This window comes from Eriocheir sinensis, unplaced genomic scaffold, assembly GCF_024679095.1.
Source record: "Eriocheir sinensis breed Jianghai 21 unplaced genomic scaffold, ASM2467909v1 Scaffold1384, whole genome shotgun sequence".
NCBI lineage: Eukaryota > Metazoa > Arthropoda > Malacostraca > Decapoda > Varunidae > Eriocheir > Eriocheir sinensis.
Genome location: NW_026110722.1, coordinates 16,991 through 38,780, shown reverse-complemented (window position 1 = coordinate 38,780; position 21,790 = coordinate 16,991). Strand labels below are relative to the sequence as shown.

At 40.3% G+C, this 21,790-nt stretch overlaps 1 protein-coding gene across 7 annotated transcripts in view; it reads right to left on the bottom strand.

Moving 5' to 3' along the window:
* Positions 1-21,790, bottom strand: part of LOC126989942 (uncharacterized) — a 31,839-nt gene that overhangs the window by 5,695 nt on the left and 4,354 nt on the right. Inside the window, exon 1 of one of the 7 annotated variants that reach the window (XM_050848542.1) lies at positions 14,168-14,632. The exons of 1 other annotated variant lie outside the window; for it this stretch is intronic. The gene's annotated coding sequence lies outside the window, so the exon portion shown is untranslated. Of the gene's footprint in view, positions 1-502; positions 765-942; positions 1,240-14,167; positions 14,633-21,790 lie in introns of those variants that run through there. 5 more of the 7 variants (XM_050848539.1, XM_050848540.1, XM_050848538.1 and 2 more) reach the window with 5 other exon arrangements.

The window sequence follows — 21,790 nt, the reverse complement described above, 5'->3', positions numbered from 1 at the left end:
CATTACAAAATCTCAAAAAGCCGCCAATATTAAAAAATTCCTCAGGCAAACTCCTTTTCACAGGTTCTTTAAATCAGAACTAAACATAAATAGTTTGATTATGAAATGTCCAGCTTAACCTGTTTACTTCGGCTAACTTTAACCTATGAGTGGCTGAGAAATAGCTAAATGTGGAACAAAAACGAGACTATCAAAACAGCATGGAATGCAGATTAGCATGACCCTCACATAACCATGCAGCCGATAGTAATTTTCTCACTCAAATATCATTGTTACTGGATGGTTTTGGTTACAAAATAAACATGTGACAGCTGACACCCAGCCCTGACGCTCCTCAAAAATAAGGAAGAATTTAACGTCCAAATCCGTCATATATTATTAACGTGATGTACGATGGATTTCTTCTTTACATAAAAATAAGAAATCCGTCTACATTTCATTATTAGTTATCTTCACCATCACACACATTGGGGAAGAGACAGAGAGGATACACTACACTGACCAGATCAGCTGGGTCTTCTTCTTCTGGGGTGTTTTAGGGGGCTATGTAATACATGAACGTATGGTAGATTGCCACATGTCAACATGGGCTACAATTTACTTGAACTTGGGGTTACAGGGTGTGGACTGGACACTAGTGGCCAGGGGGGCACGCACCCCTCCACTGGCCATGTCCTCATACCCACCTCTGATCTGATTTCAGAATATGCCCCAGTAACCTTCCATGTGGCATCAGAAGCTCCACTTGCATAGTAACCCCCATATTCATCAGTGCCTCACCCCCCCCCCCCCCCTTGATAAATACCTAGCTATGTCACTGCATAGGGTCTATGTATTTGGTCTCTACGTCTTTGTAAAATCATCATTATTGCTTAAAGGATCATAATCATCACAGCATGCAGGATTGGGAGAGATTTCTCTGTGAAGTAAACTATGTTTTACCTACAGTACACATGTAACATGCATCTTGCCATGCACCACTGACAACCTTCCTCTGAACACTGGGTAATGTAAATCCCGTCCACAAAGCAGCCTACACTTGCTTTAGCGGAAAGATTAGCATCATGTGCAAGGGACAGAACCATCATAGTACACTAATTGTTCATGTGCATGCCTTATTATTAAAGTGTACTTCCTGGCCCTCCCCGTTTATACTACATCTTATGGTGACAGTGCCTTGTTTAGACTGGAGGCACGGCACAGCAACAACAATCAGCTGATCCTGCCTGACCTTGAAGGCTTGAATCTGGCACGCCTCATGACGTCATTTCCCTCACCGAACATAAGCCTTTAACCATCTTCTCTAGTTAACAGTTTCTTCATCCACAACAAGGCAGTCATAAAACTATAACAATACAACAATTAAGACTTGTAGGCTACCTAGCTGGTGCATTACTGATCGAGTGAAAAAATGTATATGCATGATCGATGAGTTTAAGAATGGAAGCTGCCCTGGGTTCATCCAAGGCCTACGTAGGCCTTGGTTTATATGGCACCTTGCCCCACGCAGTGACAGCTGATCCACTTAATTATTTATTTCTTAATATTATTGATTATACTGAATTTATGAATTTGACCCTTATTATGAAGCTATATATATATATATATATATATATATATAAATATATATATATATATATATATATATATATATATATATATATATATATATGCCGGACGTGTTACTTGGGTTCCGTGTCGCCGTCAGGAGACTCCGTGGGAGGGAGATATGTAAACACTTCCCACAGCTTCTGTAGTTTAATATTCTTCCCTAGTAGTACACTTCACTCGGACTCTTCACTTACACTATAGCTTACTATGACTGGGACTCTCTCGCCCTCTTCTCCTATATATATCCAGAACAGTACAGTCTAGAATGTTACAGTATATTTTAGATCATACAAGAACATGTAGCAAAAATATATGCGAGTTGGCAACACTTCCCGCCTGGCGCCTGGCCGCGCCTGGACGGCCTGTCTTGCTCCCCGCCCCCTTGCTCGTTTCTCCGGGAGCCTTCTAGAGGTCTATGGTCGCCGGGGGAAGCTTCCAGCACAACAATATATATATATATATATATATATATATATATATATATATATATATATATATATATATATATATATAGGGAAGGTGGGGTAAGACGGACCCTTGGGTGAGATGGAACCACAACTCAAATCTGAATTACAAATGGCATGATTAAACTTGATGCCGCTAGATGTCCTCAACATCAACTGTAACTCACGCGGGTGCAACCGGAAGCCAGGTTCAGTACCGCATTTGCGCTCGATGTGGAGGTTTGTGTTTTTGGACAGTGCTGATGTTATTTGGAGAAGGTAAGATAATTATTTTTTTGCATTGATATACTGGTTGTAATGATTTAGTAATCATGCTGCATATAGCCAATCGTTTGTGCATTATAGGTATGTGCCATAAAATGATATATCAAACATTGATGTTTTATTAAAAAATGCATAATGCGAATATTTACGTATGGGGTGAGGTGGACCCCAAGGGGTCCATCTCACCCCATACTCTAAATATTTTACAAACACTTAGCATTTTCTTTTTTTTCCTTGCTGGACCATCCTGGCTTCATGAAAGCAGTAGCGAGAGTGAAGAGGGAGATGGAACTGTCTGCCTGTACTGCAGTGACAAGTTTGGAAATTCTAAGAGAGGTGAAGGGTGGGTTTGCTGTGACAATTGTAAACGATGGGCACACGAGCAATGTGCAGGGATACTGGATGATGAGGATGATATTGAGTGTTTTATTTGTGATCTATGCAAGGAATGATCAGGCAATTTGGCATAATATAGCACTATAAAGTATCCCCGTAGATGTAAAATGGGCACAGAAGCAAATGTATGATGGTAAGGGATGCTGAAAGAAGGGTTTTCTTTGTCATTTATTCCAGGAAGATTTTTTTTTTCTTTTTTTTTTTTTTGTCAAGGACTATGATGAACCCTTAGAAAGTACCCGAAAAAAATGACGGGGTAAGACGGACCCCTGGGGTCCGTCTTACCCCGTCATTTTTTTTCGGAAACAATAAAAGTTACTTTTTTATTTTAATCATAGTTTAAATTTTTCCATCAAATAACCGTGCCTAGGTTGCGTATTGGAATCATAAGACCCTAAAGTACCACCACAACCCCTAAAACATTAAAAAAATATCAAAATGTGGCTTATAGACCCATTTCTTTCTTAAGGGGTCCGTCTTACCCCACCTTCCCCTATATATATATATATATATATATATATATATATATATATATATATATATATATATATATATATATATATATATATATATATACATATATATATATATATATATATATATATATATATATATATATATATATATATATATATATATATATATATATACATATTATTATTATTATCCATTATAGGGTCTTTCCGGTTATACGAACTATCGACTTTTTATTTTTTTTTGCATTTTTCCAATGTATTTTTTTACGAAGAATCCGAAAATAACATTGGTTTTTTGGAGAAATGGATAGATAAAAAGTTATTCAACTTTAAAGGTATTTATTTCCTATGCATTACTGAAGAAATGCAAACTTTTATTTTTCCTTTCTTTTATCAAATGTAAGACATACATTCTTTGATGGTTAGGTTAGGTTAGTTTAGGTTAGGTTAGGTTAGGTTAGGTTAGGTTAGGTTAGGTTAGGTTAGCTGATTTTTGACCTGAAAGAGAGGAAAAATGAAAGTTAGCATTTCTTCAGTATTACATAGGGAATAAATAACTTTAAAGTTGAATAACTTTTTACCTATTGGTTTCTCCAAAAAAAAAATTGTCATTTTAGGATTCTACGGAAAAAAATACATTGAAAAAATGTAAAAATACCCAAAAAATCGATAGTTCGTATAACCGGAAAGATCCGTATTATATATATATATATATCTATATATATATATATATATCTATATATATATATATATATATATATATATATATTTTTTTTTTTTTTACGTCGCGGCCAATAGCGCCGGTAGGCTTCTTCCAGGTGGGGTCTGATGGTCGGCCCAAGGCTTCTTCCCGGTGGGTCCTGATGGTCGGCCCAGCCCGTTCTGGCGCAGGCGAGTGTTTATAGTGGCGCCATCTTGCATTGGCTCATGCTGCCCTCCCGGAGCTCATCTTTAATCCTAGAATCTAGAGTCCGGGTTGATAGGTGGTCTTCTGGACAGCATGTGGGTAGTTTTAAGCCACTCGGCGGCGGCTGAAAACCCCCAGCTTGGTGGCTCCGGGCGGGGATTGAACTCGCGTCCTCCTGAACGCGGTGCTGTTACCCTGTCGATTCAGCCACCGCCACACCGATATATATATATATATATATATATATATATATATATATATATATATATATATATATATATATATATATATATATATATATATATATACAGAATGTATAAAAAAAAAATTAAGCAGAGAGAGAGAGCGATCGTGAAGCCCCGTACACACTGTGCCGACAACCCAGCGACTTTTCCATTTGACAAGTAGGTTCCCACGCTCCAAGAAGGGGGGCAGGTTTTATTGAGGTCTTGGTGTCTTGCCGACTGTCTGGGACATTCGGCCAACTAGTTGCCTGCAGCATGTCGTGCTCAGGATCCTGGTCGTGCTAACCCTCACGACTCCAGACTCCCGTCACGACGTCGGCGCAGCATTCGGCAACAGTCTCAAGAGTCAACAGGGCCGGATTATCTTGTACGCCAAGTACGCAATGGCGTAGGGCCCCAGCACTCAAGGCAAGTAAAGAGAGGTATAGTCACTCTCATAGAACGTGAAGAACCAAATTTTGAAATGAGCTTTTTTATTAGGACCTCTCGGATGTTTTTTATGTTATAAACTACTACAATAAAATAAAATAAGATGTGGATTTTTTGTTATATACCCTATGAAGCAATTGTCGGTGAATAAAAAATATAAATAGAAATGTTCACGGCATCTCATCCTAGACGATGATTGGCTGGCGTCTCGATAAGCTCCGCCCCTTCCTCGAGCCTAACTAAGCCCCGCCCCATCCTCGTTGTCTGCCCAAACCGACGACTTCACACACCTCACTCCCACCCTGTTTCCTGACACCAAAATTCATTTTTACGAAAATCTGAGACCACCATCATTTTCCTGAGAAAATTTGATGATTTCCCTTCAACTCCTTAGTACTCAGCTGGTTTTCGTCGCATCACTTTTATGAGCCCAGATCCTGAATCTGCATGCTTTTCTGCTTCTGATGGTGTGTGGTACGTTCCGAGGTAAAAATATACATAGGGTCAAAAACACCTCCAAACATAAGCCATGCCGTGATGCTGTTCATTAGCTTCGGCATTTGTTTACTCAAGTCAGACTCACCGCTCACCTCACGCCTCATCGGTATGTGAGCGGCGAGTCTGACTTGAGTAAACAAATGCCGAAGTGAATGAAAGCCGTCACGGCGCGGCATATGTTCGGAGACGACTTTGACCCTGTGTATATTTTTACCTCGGGAGATACCACACACCATCAGAAGCAGAAAAGCATGCAGATTCAGGATCTGGGCTTATAAAAGTGATGCGACGAAAACCAGCTGAGCACTAAGGAGTTGAAGGGAAATAAGTGCAAGAAGATGTTTACTCCATCCTTCACTTAACTCTGATTTTCGTATGTGTAATTTTACATTATTGTTACAAATTTATGCTAGTGTGATGCATATTTTTCTCAAGAAGATGATGGTGGTCTTAGTTTTTCGTAAAAATGAATGTTGGGGTCAGGAAACAGGGTGGGAGTGAGGTGTGTGAAGTCGTCGGTTTGGGCAGACAACGAGGATGGGGCGTGGCCAAGCGTGAAGGCTATTGGAGTTGCCAACGAGTGATTTCCTCCCGCCTGTATGACGATACCTTCTCTATACTTGCCTTGCCAGCACTGAGGGGCCCACAAAACCAGATAGACCCGACCCATAATTGGGCCCCCACATAATGGAAATCCCGGAAATGCCTGTAGCCTCAGGGAGATCAGTATGCTTCGTTGGACTGTTGATCGAAAGAAAATATATATAAATAAATAAATAGATAAAATAAAATAGCAAAAACTTGTTTGGGTTGGCAACAAAAGTCAACAGTGCTTGCAATTTCTTTGAACTTGTGCAGGAATTATATGCATATTCAGTTGGATCAACAAAGCGCTGGAATTTACTAACAAAGGGATTGTCACCTAATGAAAATGGTAGAATTCTAACCCTAAAAACATTATCTTCCACACGTCGACATTTCCATTCTGAATCAGTGAAAGCACTGCACTTACACTACTCTAGCATCTATGTTAAATGAAATTGGAGACAATGAGGAACTAAAAGGAGATGCTCGACTTGCTGCATCAGTTTTTGCAGAGAAAATGTGCCTTCTTGAAAATGCATTTTTTTTTTTTTTTTTACAAGATCCTCCAGCGCTTTCAGAAAGTTAATACTCCTCTCCAAAGCACGAATATTGATATCAACATGGCTGTATCATTGTTTCTATCACTTGAAAGTTTTGTTGCTGAGCTTCGTGGTCAATTTGATGAACTGCAGAATGATGCAAAAAGTCTCATGGAAAATGTTCAGCGAGTATATGTATCGGAAAAGGTACGGAAGAGAAGACGGCGGCGTCAAGCTGATGATTCTGCTGAACCTGATGGAGATCTTCAAGATGCACAAAAAATTCCCTGTACAGAGTTTTGTTGTCATCATCTGACGACTTTGCCATTATCAAGTCACTGAGGGAGAATGGTACTGCACAGCTGAGAGTTGATGCATCCAGCTTGGTGAAAAAATACATCAATGACTTGGAACCCCACTGCGAGGATGAATTTGTAACATTCTCAATTTGTAACCCATTTGAAGTTGGATCATTATCCTCATGTCCTGTCAAAATACTTAAGGAAGAATCCAGTTGTAGAGTCAACATTTGTCAATGTTTCAACTGTTCTGCGACTGTTCTTAACATTACCAGTCACAGTCTGTGAAGGTGAACGTTCATTTTCCAAACTGTCTTATATCAAAAACAGATTTCGTTCAACAATGACTAAAAAACGACTGAATGCTTTGTCTGTTATTTCAATTGAAAATGATGTCACCTCCTCAATGACATTTTAAACCGGAACGGTTTTCACAAAAGAAATCAAGAAAACGGGCATTGGTGTAGCTGCTAGAGTTACCTATGTACATAAGTATGGTATGTATGCTGCGAATACAGAATATAAAGAAAATAAAGATGATGGCAATCTGTATTAAATATATTGTATCATTAATTCATTCTGATGTTTCAATAAAATATGAAATTGTCCAGATCTTGCCTAATTTATTCAGGGGGGGAGGGGGGCAAAACTGTTGGTGGCGTAGGGCCCAATGCAAGCTTAATCCGGGCCTGAGAGTCAAGACCTCTTTCAAGACATTTCCGACCCTTTCACATCAACGCCCAAGACCTCGTGTACCCATAGAGTCGTGGGTAGTCGTGACCTAGAGTCGGCACAGTGTGAACGGGGCTAGAGAGAGAGAGAGAGAGAGAGAGAGAGAGAGAGAGAGAGAGAGAGAGAGAGAGAGAGAGAGAGAGATTACTACTACTACTACTACTACTACTACTACTACTACTACTACTACTACTACTACTACTACTATAACTATTACTACTATAACTACTACTACTACTATTACTATTACAGGTGCCGTTTTAGCGTGCGGTCAATTCTACCATTTACACTTATTATTATTATTTTTATTATTATTTATTACTATTATTATTATTATAATTATTATTATGATTAAAATTATTATTATTATTATTATTATTATTATTATTATTATTATTATTATTATTATTATTATTATTATTATTATTATTATTATTAAAATTATTATTATTATTATTATTATTATTATTATTATTATTATTATTATTATTATGTTTAAAATTATTATTATTATTATTATTATTATTATTATTATTATTATTATTATTATTATTATTATTATTATTATTATTGTTATTGTTATTATTATTATTATTATTATTATTATTATTATTATTATTATTATTATTATTATTATTATTACGTATTATTTTTTATTATTATTATTATTATTATTATTATTATTATTATTATTATTATTATTATTATTATTATTATTATTATTATTATTATTATTATTATTAATATCACCATAATTAGTAATGGCAGTAGTAGTAGTAGTAGTAGTAGTAGTAGTAGTAGTAGTAGTAGTAGTAGTAGTAGTAGTAGTAGTAGTAGTAGTAGTAGTATTAGTAGTAGTAGTAGTAGTAGTAGTGGTAGTAGTAGTAGTAGTAGTAGTAGTAGTAGTAGTAGTAGTAGTAGTAGTAGTAGTAGTGGTACTAGTAGTAGTAGTGGTAGTAGTAGTAGTGGTATTAGTAGTATTAGTAGTATTAGTAGTATTAGTATTAGTATTAGTATTAGTAGTAGTAGTAGTAGTAGTAGTAGTAGTAGTAGTAGTAGTAGTAGTGGTAGTAGTAGTAGTAGTAGTAGTAGTAGTAGTAGTAGTAGTAGTAGTAGTAGTAGTACTAGTAGTAGTAGTGATAGTAGTAGTAGTAGTAGTAGTAGTAGTAGTAGTAGATGAAGTGAGGGATCTGACAGCCAGCATGCTCGGGGAGGTATGCCAAGACGTCACTACCGAGCCGGCACTGCTTTCCCTGGACGGCGAACACCTTCGGTACAGGACAGCCAATACCTCACAGGAGGCACGGGTTGATGTAAGTGCCCTCGGATTCTGGGTGCGCGGACAGCGGGCGTTCATGGACATCCGCATATTCGACCCGATGGCTGCCTGTCACCGTGAGCTGCCCCTGCAAGCCGCCCACCACAGGAACGAGCAGGAGAAGACAAGGGCATACGGTGAAAGAATCCAACATGTGGATCAGGGCAGCTTCACCCCCCTCGTCTTCACCACATCCGGCGGGATGGGTCCCAGGGCCCAATGCTTCTACACACGCCTCGCGAAACTAATCTCAGAAAAGAAGCAACAGCCAAGGAGCCACGTTGTCGCCTGGATGAGGAGTCGCCTCTCGTTCTCCCTGCTCAGGTCGGCCATCCTATGTCTCAGGGGCACCAGACACTCTGGCCCAAAAGCCACCACCATCTCCAATATGGACTATGAAGCCACAGTGGTGGAGAGTGACATTAGGTGGGTCGGGGAGTGACTTGAGTAGGGAAGGAAAGGGGATCTAGACGTAATAGATGATAGGTGATTTAGTGTCAGGTAGTATTAGTGATATGGTTGGATGCCACAGTCATTAGCGAACAGAGTTGGGGCTAATGACCTCTGTTATGGAGCCCTCCCTGATTATGTGTCGGGAAAATAAACATGGGTGGAGGTATCATTTATGTTGTAGTAGTAGTAGTAGTAATAGTAGTGGTAGTAATAGTAGTAATGGTAGTAGTAGTAGTAGTAGTAGTAGTAGTCGTAGTAGTAGTAGTAGTAGTAGTAGTAGTAGTAAACGTGGTAGTAGTAGTAGTAGTAGTAGTAGTAGCAATAGGAGTATTAGTATCAGTATTTGTAGTAGTAGTAGTAGTAGTAGTAGTAGTAGTAGTAGTAAAAGCACCAGTTGTAGGAAGAGCAATGGTATAATAAATTTAGAGAATAAATTTATCATAATCTTCTTCCGCCTCTTCGTCCTTCCTTCCCCTATTTGCTGCTCCTACTTCCTTCCTCAATGTGCTCTTACTCCTCCTCCTCCTAGCCTTCATATCCTCCTCCATCTCTTCCTCCTCCTTCCACTACTACTACTACTACTAACTCGAGTTGAACCCAGTAGCCCCTCCCCACAGGCGATGTAGGAAGGGCATAGCCACTCTGTTGCAGGTGATTGGTTGATGGTGATGGGCAGCTAGGGCGATTTGGTTTGGGTGAAACATGTTGGAGAACGGACACTCCACAGGGCTTCTTAATTTACTAAAGTTTCTTCATATTCTGTGTAATGCGTGAAATACATCAACAAACGAGAATCCTGAATACATTTGCTGTCACCTAACATAAAAAGTAATGGGTGTCCATAATCGTGAAGCAGATATTGGGTGAGGGAATGAACATTTCAAAAAGACCTTAGCGTGAAAAGGAGCAGGATAGGTCAGATAGGATCGCCTCCATTTCGCCCACCGTCACCAATGGAACTCTAATTCCCCTCCCGCTCAGGCCCCTCTTGGGTCCTGACACGAGAGGCCTCTCCCTCACTCACTCACTCACTCTCTCGCACTCCCTGATCATTTTTTTTTTTTTTATTGATTTCATTTTCTTTTTTTGGTAATCTATGTGCATGAGGTGAATGAATGACTGTATATATGCTGATGAAACAAAAAAAAAAAAAACTGCAAACCTCTAGAAACAATAAATATGGCCTAATAGCCCCGCTAGGGCTGATGGCCAAAAAAAAAAAAAATCGTGTGTGTGTGTGGGGGGAATATGTATGCTTGTGTGTGTGTGTGTGTCTGTGAGAGAGAGAGAGAGAGAGAGAGAGAGAGAGAGAGAGAGAGAGAGAGAGAATTTACATAGATTTACATAGAAAATCAGACCACACAGACCCCATGGTCCAGACTAGGTGGTCTGTCCTTAAACCTAAGTGATTCTACATTAATCAGAAGGCTCCAAAACGATGCATTTCAACTCTAGTTGATATTAAGTTGAAGGAAGTGACCGTCGAACTTGTTTTTGAAGGAGTCAATCGTGTTACACTGGGCCACTGATGGTGGAAGCTTATTCCATTCTCGCACTACAACGTTAGTGAAGAAAAATTTGGTGCAGTCTGAATTTACTTGTCTACATTTGAGTTTTACGCCATTGTTCCTCGTACGCAAAGTGTCATCGATCATAAACAATGTTGATCTGTCTACATTCGTGAAACCATTAAGTATTTTAAAACATTCGATCAGTTTTCCTCGGAGGCGACGTTTCTCAAGAGAGAACATGTTAAGGGTGGAAAGCCTTTCTTCGTAAGATTTGTTGCGCAAGGAAGGGATCATTTTTGTTGCCCGACGCTGAACACCTTCTAATTTAGCAATGTCCTTTGCATGGTGGGGAAGACCAAAACTGTACCGCATATTCCAAGTGGGGTCTGACTAAACTATTGTAGAGTGGAAGTATTACATCTTTATTCTTGAATAAAAAGTTTCTTTTAATGAAACCCAACATTCTGTTCGCTTTATTTGCTGCATCGATGCATTGCTGTGAGAATTTGAGGTTTGACGCGATTTTGAAACCCAGGTCCTTAACGCATTGAACGCTTTTGAGTTTAACGCCGCGCATTTCGTAATCGAACTTCTTATTCCTTGTTCCAACTTGAAGGAGCTTGAGAGAGAGAGAGAGAGAGAGAGAGAGAGAGAGAGAGAGAGAATTACATAGAATTACATATAATTACATAGAAAATCAGACCACAGACCCCATGGTCCAGACTTGGTGGTCTGTCCTTAAACCTAAGTGATTTTACATTAATCAGAAGGCTTCAAAACGTTGCATTTCTACTCTAGTTGATATTAAGTTGAGGGAAGTGACGGTCGAGCTTATTTTTGAAGGAGTCAATCGTGTTACACAGGACCACTGATGGTGGAAGCTTATTCCATTCTCGCACTACAACGTTGGTGAAGAAAAATTTGGTGCAGTCTGAATTTACTTGTCTACATCTGAGTTTTACGCCATTGTACCTCGTGGGCAAAGTGTCATCGATCATAAACAATGCTGATCTGTCTACATTCGTGAAACCGTTAAGTATTTTAAAACATTCGATCAGTTTTCCTCGGAGGCGACGTTTCTCAAGAGAAAACATGTTAAGGGTAGAAAGCCTTTCTTCGTAGGATTTGTTGCGCAAGGAAGGGATCATTTTCGTTGCCCGACGCTGAACACCTTCTAATTTAGCAATATCCTTTGCATGGTGAGGAGACCAAAATCTGTACCGCATATTCCAAGTGGGGTCTGACTAAACTATTGTAGAGCGGGAGTATTACATCTATATTCTTGAATAAAAAGTTTCTTTTAATGAAGCCCAACATTCTGTTCGCTTTATTTGCTGCATCGATGCATTGCTGTGAGAATTTGAGGTTTGACGTGATTTTGACCCCCAAGTCCTTGACGCATTGAATACTTTTGAGTTTAAAGCCGCGCATTTCGTAATCGAACTTCTTATTCCTCGTTCCAACTTGAAGGACGTGGCACTTGTCTACGTTAAAGGGCATCTCCCATCTATCCGACCAAGCTGAAATTTTGTGCAGATCCTCTTGGAGGCTTTGCCTGTCTTCGTCAGTGAGAACCGAGTTACCAATCTTTGTGTCGTCTGCAAATTTACTAATGCGGTTATTGAGTCCAACATCCACGTCGTTGATGTAAATAAGGAAGAGCACTGGACCAAGAACCGAGCCCTGATGGACGCCACTAGTGAGAGAGAGAGAGAGAGAGAGAGAGAGAGAGAGAGAGAGAGAGAGAGAGAGAGAGAGAGAGAGAGATTTACATAGAAAATCAGACCACACAGACCCCATGGTCCAGACTAGGTGGTCTGTCCTAAAACCTAAGTGATTTTACATTAATCAGATGGCTCCAAAACGTTGCTTTTCTACTCTAGTTAATATTAAGTTCAAGGAAGTGACGGTCGAGCTTCTTTTTAAAGGAGTCAATCGTGTTACACTGGACCACTGATGGTGGGAGCTTATTCCATTCTCGCACTACAACGTTGGTGAAGAAAAATTTGGTGCAGTCTGAATTTACTTGTCTACATTTGAGTTTTGTGCCATTGTTCCTCGTTCGCAAAGTGTCATCAATCATAAACAATTTTGTTCTGTCTATATTCGTGAAACCATTAAGTATTTTAAAACAGAGAGAGAGAGAGAGAGAGAGAGAGAGAGAGAGAGAGAGAGAGAGAGAGAGAGAGAGAGAGAGAGAGAGTGAGAGAGTGTGTGTGTGTGTGTGTGTGTGATGGGCAGTGGCGTCACCAGGGAAAAAAATTTGGGGGGGCTTTAGCCCCTAGGTTATTTTGGGGGTCGGGCGAGCGCCGCGAGCCCAACCAGCATAGGCTACACACACCAATTACTGACACACACACACACACACACACACACACACACAGTACAGACATCCAGCCATCGTCTACACACACACACACACACACACACACACACACACACACACACACATACTCCAGAAAAACAGACATAGGCTACACCCCCCAGACAGACACACACACACACACACACACACACACCCCCACACACACACACATAGTACAGACATACAGACATAGGCTACACACCCACTGACACACACACACACACACACACACACACACAGTACAGACATACAGACATAGGCTACACGCACCTTACTGACACACACACACATACACACACACACACACACACACACAGAACAGACATACAGACATAGGCTACACGCACCTAACTGACACACCCTCCCTCGAATGATGATTTGTCCCACGAGAACACAATGAAACTTTCATTGTGTTCTCGTGGGACAAATAATAAGGTTCTTTATGAATAATACACCATGACATAGGGTGGAAATATATCAATAACGATTTAACAAACTCTTTAAGTTTCAATTCACTAGATACACTCACCAGTGACCAGCGAAGCAAAACAAAGGCACTAGCGGAAGGACTAGTCTGTCAATACTGTCTGCCACTGTGGCGGCGTGGCCTGTGTGGGACCGTGGGACGTGTTTTGTACTTGTTCGCGTCAGCTGGACATCACCTGATCCTCTGTCTCTCTCTCTCTCTCATTTTATGCGACTTTTATGTAGTCACTGTAGATTTTCAAGATTTTAATTTTAACTTTTTTCAAGCTTTCAAGAATAGTGTAAATATTTCAAGATCTTGAAAAATTTTTCAAGCGCTGGTAGCACTGGTGACTGGGTTCCGAATTTCTTTGGGGGGGGCCAAAACATACTCTCAGAGCGTTTGGGGGGCCATGGCCCGTGGCACTGGCCCCCCTGGATCCGCCCTGCCTACAGAATACTGAAAACTTATTCGCTTAACCTAGGATCGAGCTGACAGTGGCATGTCATTGCAAGCCTGCTTGTTTTTAGCCATATTACAGACAGCGGCAGTTTTTCTCTTGTAGGCCTATTACCTAACGTTAGAAACAAAAGTTAAATACGTCTTTACCTTAAAGTTCGAGATGACTGTCCATCTATCCGGGAGACTATCCCCTTCCTGTGATAAACACGTCAACACTGAAGCGAAGCATGGACTCGACTGACGACTGCATGCCATAAAAGAAAACGAGTCTTACTAATAAAAAATGAGAGGTAACTATTTTGTTTATTTAATGCTCTGATGCAGGGATGGTTCAGCAGAGGTACCGATGATTCTATAGAATAATGAATAAAATAGAATATCTGTATAATAGAGCATACAAATATGGAGATCTGTCAGGAAACATATTTCAATATCTAAGTGAAACCAATTTTTTTTAAACCCGAAAATAAGGTTATGCTTTGACATGTAAAGTGGCCCAAGTGGGCTAAAACTAGAGAAATATTAATTTTTGAGGGTAGAAGTATTTTTGGGGGGGCTGAGTCCTTGGTTTGGGGGGGCTTAGCCCCCATAGCCCCCCCCTGGTGACGCCACTGGTGATGGGTTGGGTTGGGTCGCTAATCCCGAGGTTCGAGGGAGAGCCTGTGGCCTTGACCTCCGTCCTGCTGTCCACCTACCCTTCGCTCGTCACCAAACGAACTTTGACGTAGTGCACTGCACCTCCCACTTCCCTAGCCAGCCAATCCCACATATTTAGGTGGAGTCAGTAGGAGGATATTGGGCGGGACTTCTTGGATCAACTCAAAGCAAACGGACTATACTACTATACTAATATTAATATTAATGTTACTTTTGCTTCTAGTACTCCACCAATTATTTTGGCAGATCTGACAACAATACAGTAACAACATCAACAACATAATTATGAAACGACAGACAACAACAATAACAACAACACATGTAGTGTGTAGTGGAGGGCGGTTTTCTTCCCCTGGCTACCTGCTTGAGATTAAACACTCCCTCCTCCTGCGGTGTGTCAAAATTCATCACTGCTCTTCTTTATAGTTTCACTCACAAGTGAGACAAATACGAGTCGAGGTGATAGCTTGTGTTTCCCCTCAAGCATCAGTTAACAGTTTCTTTGATCACAAGACAACAGCAGAAGACTAGACAGCAATAAGACAATCATAAAACAATAAGAAGGCAAGCCAGCTGATCCTCCTTTACTACGTGTTTATTCTTCAAGCACAACAATCCCTTTCAATCCTTATATCATGATTGACTGATTGATAGTTTATTGTTGCAAGTAAAATCATTGCCATCCAGTGAAGAAGTAATTTAACATTCACATACCTACCGATCCGTAGGCTACTATTATATCCATTATATCTTGTTCAGCTTTGTACGTGTAGCCGCGCACTGCATCATATATATAATTCATCATAATCATATCTGGCAGGTGTTTTTCATACTCTGCGAGCACCGAATAACCTTACTTAATTATTATAGTTATTAAGTTGCAGCCCATGAAAACTGAATAATATTCCAGCCACCCCCCTTTGTTGTATTTTACAACAATAAATATTTCGATTCAATTCAATTTGTGTGTTGTGATTTTATTCATTAACTTCCGACAGACAGCAAAGTGATAGGTAGTTAACTCTCATTAATCTCTTCAGAACATTTCGAATATCACAGTTTACTTTATATTTGTCGTTATGTGTATAATGAGACAGACGATCGAGGCTCATTACAGCCGGTATCCGAGTATTTGACAGTGCATCGTTAACCTAAACGCAGAGTCCCTTGATAGAGAGAGTACCGACATAGGCGTCCCTGCAGGTGTGTAAAGCGGCTCGCACACATTCCCGGTCCCGGTGTGGTGTCATCTGCCATCCACGTATCTTAAGATATCCCATCCTGATCTGCGCATGCGCGGAACCCGATGTTTACAAACACAGAATGTCGATATCGTAGTTTGTCCACGTAAGATGGCGGCAAGACATACAAGGGGTGTAGGTTATCTCTATTATCACATTTACTGACATACAAGGGGTGCAGGTTCTCTCTTTTATCACATTTACTGACATACAAGGGGTGTATGTTATCTCTATTATCACATTTACTGACATTCAAGGGGTGCAGGTTATCTCTTTTATCACATTAACCGACATACAAGGGGTGCAGGTTATCTCTTTTATCACATTTACTGACATACAAGGGGTGCAGGAAGAAAATGTAATATTGCAAGCAATTTTCAAATTCAAAATATACGTCATCATTTATTAAAAAAAAAACTTAGGTGGTACGAAATACAATAGGTAGTCGACAAAAGACACGGTACCGTGTCGAAATTCATCCACCCTCTGTTTGTAAACAAAGCCCGCACATGCGCAATCAGGATGGGATGTCTTAGGATACGTGGATGGCAGATGACACCACACCAGTCCCGTTCGTCCTTGATCGCTCCCGATAAGCCAGTCGGCTGTTGACCGGCGGTAAGATCGGGAATGGTCGGCGGCAAACCGCCGGTGCACCGCCGGTCAACCCTGATAACAGTAGACGCCGCCGACCACAGCCGGTCAACTTCAAAATTAAAAAAAAAATCGGGGTTGCTCCCAGTCGACCGGCGGTCAATCGACGGCAGACTGGCGGTAGACCGGCGGTAGACCGCGAGTTAACACCTGTGTTTGACCTAGAGATTAGGGAGGAGTGGCATGTGATTAGGCGGCCGGACTCTATTAAAACAACACCTGGTGCGACTCATTTCAGTACCTCCTGGAACATGTCCCTGTCCATGCCCATTCGGATTTTCTTCTCTGCATCCATGTTCTCACTCATGTTGCCCTACGTACGTCTCTTCTTATTCTTTTCAATCGTCTATTTTCCAGCAGGTAAACGAGCATCAACAAAATCTGGTCACTATCCACGTCAAATGTAAGAAGTTCAATCTCACGTTCACGAGAGCTGAGGAAAGCCATGGCGAGGTCAGACACATGAATGATCAAAAACACCTGGAGGGGCGTTCATTATACACACCCTTCCCACTGGGTGTGGCAACGAACGTGTTTGATCGTCGACGTGCCGCAGGTCTGCCGGCGGTAGACCGGCGGCCTACCGCAGGCTGACCTGCTGTAGTCGCCGGTCGGAGAAATCGAAAATCGTATATGGTCGCCGGTTTACCGGCGCGGCGGTAAGCCGCCGGTCTGCCTGCTGTACCGGGAATATTGCCTGTTTTACCGGCGGTCAGGACCCGATTGGCTGACCGGGAGTCAGGGATGGGGTATTCGTATTCAATATTCGTATTCGAATACATTCGAATACAGTATTTGGGTTTATTCGTATTCGTATTCGAATACTTGTCATCTGACATCAAAGTATTCGCATTCGTATTCGAATACTTGGGAAAAGTATTCGTATTCTTTGAATAATATGCCGAATAATCTTAAATCTATCTTCAGAAATAATTGTTATTGTTCCTTCCAAGTTACAGACAAGATGATCACTAGCGTGGCCGCTGTGACTGTTGGGGTCTGGCGCAGTGTTACCAAATTTAGCATAATTTAGACTCAAATTAAGTATCTAGCATTATTTCTAGCACAATTGATCTTTTAATTAGCATAATTCTAGCATAATTCTGATTTGTCTGGAATAAATTTTAGCATATATCATTCTTTAAAACTCGGTTTCATTATATCATTTAAGAGGGACTTGCAGAGTACCAATCAAATATTTGAACGGTTGCTTCAGTTTCTGGTAGAACTGTCCATTCAGCTTCAGCAACGCTTACCTCTCAGTAATACAGTTCGCTCTGATATCTGTTCTATGCTTGATCCTGAGGAAATTATGCGTGGAAGTAATATGTCTGTTGCAAATATCAATGCCAAGATTCCTGAAATTGTTAGAGATGAAGATCGATGAACAAAAGTTGGATGCTGAATGGTGGTTACTAATCCTAATTAAGTGATGATGCAAAGAATATTCTCTCACTGAATGCTGCCACTGACACTGAAGTCTTTTGGTCTATATTATAATATGTCACACAGGGTCGAAATACCCACTATAGTCTCCAAACTTGCTAAAGCATTATTAACAATACCAGTTTCTAATGCAGACTGTAAGAGAATATTTTCAATGGTTACTTTGAAAAAGACAGAGAAAAGAAACAGGCTCAAAAACAGCAGTCTGGCAAATTAAATCGTAAGTGGAGATCGAAGGCATCAGACAAAGTGAGTGCGTAAAATTTGAGCCTTGAGAAGACATGAGAGTCGATGGGTAAGAATATATTCAATCAGTGGCGTACGAAATGATCAGTAAATAGTAATTAACTTGACCAATTGAAGACCTTATAAGTTTTATTTTGAGAAAAGTTTTCTTGAAACCCGACTTTAATGGGTAATTTTGCATAGTTTCCATAGTTTAAGTTCCTTGTCATCATCTGGTTTGCAAAGCTGCTCTTCATTTATTCAATATCTGAGTTTTACTCAAAGGCTATCTGAGTTATATCAATTATGTTTCCATTAAAGTATGTTAAGTAACATGCACTGTTTTTAATATATCTTTCGGTTTATTATGTTTAGCTAATAATGAGTCAGAATAATTTTAACATACTTTATTATTATATTTAACACATTTTGGGTAGAGTTAACATATTTTCACAGCACGTTTAGCACATTTTCGTCTTGACGATTTGGCAGCACTGGACTCTGGCGGTCCAAATAGGTTAAATTTCCTAAATGATGAGTTTTGTTTAAAATTATATTCCATCATATTTTTGTTGCCGAGGTATAATTTGAGGGCATTTCAATTGTTGTAGAAAGTATCCAATTTGGATTATCAATATACAGTCATCTATCAAAGGTGGCATATGCTGGGGTGTGTGTCGCCTCACCCACCCTACAACGTCAAGTCCGAGGGTCCCTACGGACAAGTCTCCATGCAGGGATCTCTTTCATCCTGAGTACCTCCTGGCAGGATTTATCAACTTGCTCAAGTCACAAACTCTGTAAGTGTCATTATTAGTTTCTTCTGATCTTAGAGTGAGTCAAAACTGTAAAGTTAACATGTACCCAGTTATGATAATCATTATTAATAGTTTCGTGTATTTTTTAATTTCGAGTCAGCATGTTCCATCAATGTCCCCAATCACACCTGGGAACCCAGCAATGTCTTGAAATTCAGTTTCTTTCTTGATTAATCTGTGTAATAAGAAAAAAAAAATTTGTACCTGTTGATAATTGTCCTCAATGTTTTTATTAGTTGAATAAATGCATTTGTACAGTTGTTTTGCTTTATTTTCTTATGCCGGAGGATAGAATTGATCTTGATTTTCATGACCCTATTTGTGCTGAGTGAATGAGAGAGTTATAGTTCAGCAGTGTTATCATTAGGTAAGGTTGGAGGCATTTGATAAGCTGTGTTGTCTTGATCTTGACAAGTAATGCACAGGGCACCAGTACAGGTGCATAACACGGATATTTGTGTTGGCTGCTGGGGGAACTGGGGTGCCGAGTGTGTAGGGAAGGGAAATGAATAGGTGTACTAATAGTTAGTCTTGGTGTGTTGTGACAAGTGAGTGTGTATTTGTTTTCTGAATGAGTCTATTGTACCGCAGTCTAAAGTCTGTAGGGGGAGGCTGTTCCAGTCACGTGTGGTGCGTGGAAAGTATGAGTCCGTACATGTGTCAGTGTTTGTGTGATACATTTGGTATTTTTGGTTGAGTGTGTTACGAGTACGCTGACTGTTTGCGTCCTGTAAGTATGTGTGTGGGTCAATGTCAATGTAAGTGTATGTGATCTTGTACAGAATTTTAAGTGTGTGCTTGTCTGCACATGTGATGAGGTTACATATTAATCTGTTGTTTGATCTGTGTTATGGTGCCTGGTGTTCAAGCTCATTGTTTATAATGAACCGAACCACCTTGGTGTTGATTAGTGCTAACTTATAAATGTTTGTGTGTGTGTGTGTAAGGATCCCACACCGTGGAACAGCATGCTAGTGTTGGTCTCACAAGTGTGTTGTTCATCAGCGCTTATTTGTCTCTGGCCCTTAAGGGGGGCGACTACTCCCCTACAGCTCTTTGGTAGGTCCAATAGCCTTGAAATTTTATTATGTTGTTTGTTGGTGTTAATGAGGAGTGTATTGTGAATTTCATGGAGATTGGGTGAATGATAGGGGGCACTGAGGTAAAACGCGTTTTTTTTCAATTTGTTTCACAGGCTTTATTTTTAAGTCAATCACTTTGAAAAAATTACCAATGAAACTTCGATTATATATCTACATTTTGTCGGGAACAGATTTTTGATTTTTGCTTTTATCTTTGAGATAAAATTTTTAAAATTGTTTTTCACACTTGATTTTCTCCGCTCTGTATACAGTTTTCTATGGACATATTGAAAAATCTATTCAAATAAAAAATCGGCCTTTGATTGAAGTTTTATTGATACCTAACAATTGTCAGTCAGATGATTTACTGATTTTTGAAATTTTTGAAGTGTAAAAACCAACTTTTGAGAAATCGGCTCCTATTTTTTTTTTTTGCATTTACCCCTGTCATGCCCTTCATAATTGTCCGATTGAGATGAAATTTTCACACATGATTGTGCAAACCTTGCTGATTGACTGGAGATATTGATAAGGCATCTGGTCCCCCTTTCTCAGTGTTGAGAAAGTATTATTCACTGGTATGTGAGGGTGTCAAAGGCGCCACCTTTCTCACTGTCGCCAGATTTTATCAATATTCTCCAGGCTGGTATTCTTCATCCTTCTTCTGCTGTTTTCTTTTCTTTTTGGACTGGATGTGGAAGAATGTAGTGGTAAACCAGAGCAGCAAACGTGCGACCTCCCTCTAAGCAAAGCAAGGACGCACTGACGCGTGATCTACAGTCCTCTCGGCCCTCGGGCAGCATGACTCACTCCATCCACCCTCTCTGAGATGCCAAGTGATGCAGATTCATAAAGAAGAAATCATTTTTTATTGAAAATTTACGCGTATATAAGCATTGAATGACACCACGTGTGTAACCGCGTGACTCAGGCCTCTGACGCAACCGCGCGGGGTATTTAAACATGGCTTCCCGGCCGTAAGGGATTTAATTTGACCAAAACAAACCTTACCACTTGATAATTTAGGCTATCTCGGCCACAGTGAGCGAAGAAAAAGAATTTCTCAGATTTCAAAAATATTCGGCCAAAAATACCCCGTAGCCGCCCCCCTTAAGCCTGCGTCAAGTGAGAACACACAGGCAAGTATCTAATGTCTAAGTTAAGAGTTTGCTTTCCCAGAAAACCCATTTATCCATCAGCCTGATAGGGTATCAGGACACCTCTCCTCCCGAAAATGATCTTTCTTTCGGCCACCTCTTTTAATTATTTTTTGGGAGCAGCGAGTAGCGGGCTTTTTTATTATTGTTTTCCTTTTTTTTGTGCCCTTGAGCTGCCATCTTTGTTGTAAAAAAAAAAAAAAGGTAAGATGAACAGGTGGTGTGCCATCTGCCTAGGCTGGGCCTATGAATTTTAGAGTAAAAGAGTCGACATTAAGATATGGTACAGCAAGACACAGAAGCTAGAGGGAGTAGACTGGCATGTAGGAGACTGGGGGAGCAAGCTGATGTTTAAAGCAAGAACGAGAACCCCGCAGCTAAATGGCAGGAATAGGGAATGGGGAAACCAGAACTGTAGCTGTAGGACAGGGGAGAAAGAATCAGTGGAACACCCAATAATAGAATACAGCAAACATGAGAGGCAGAGAGG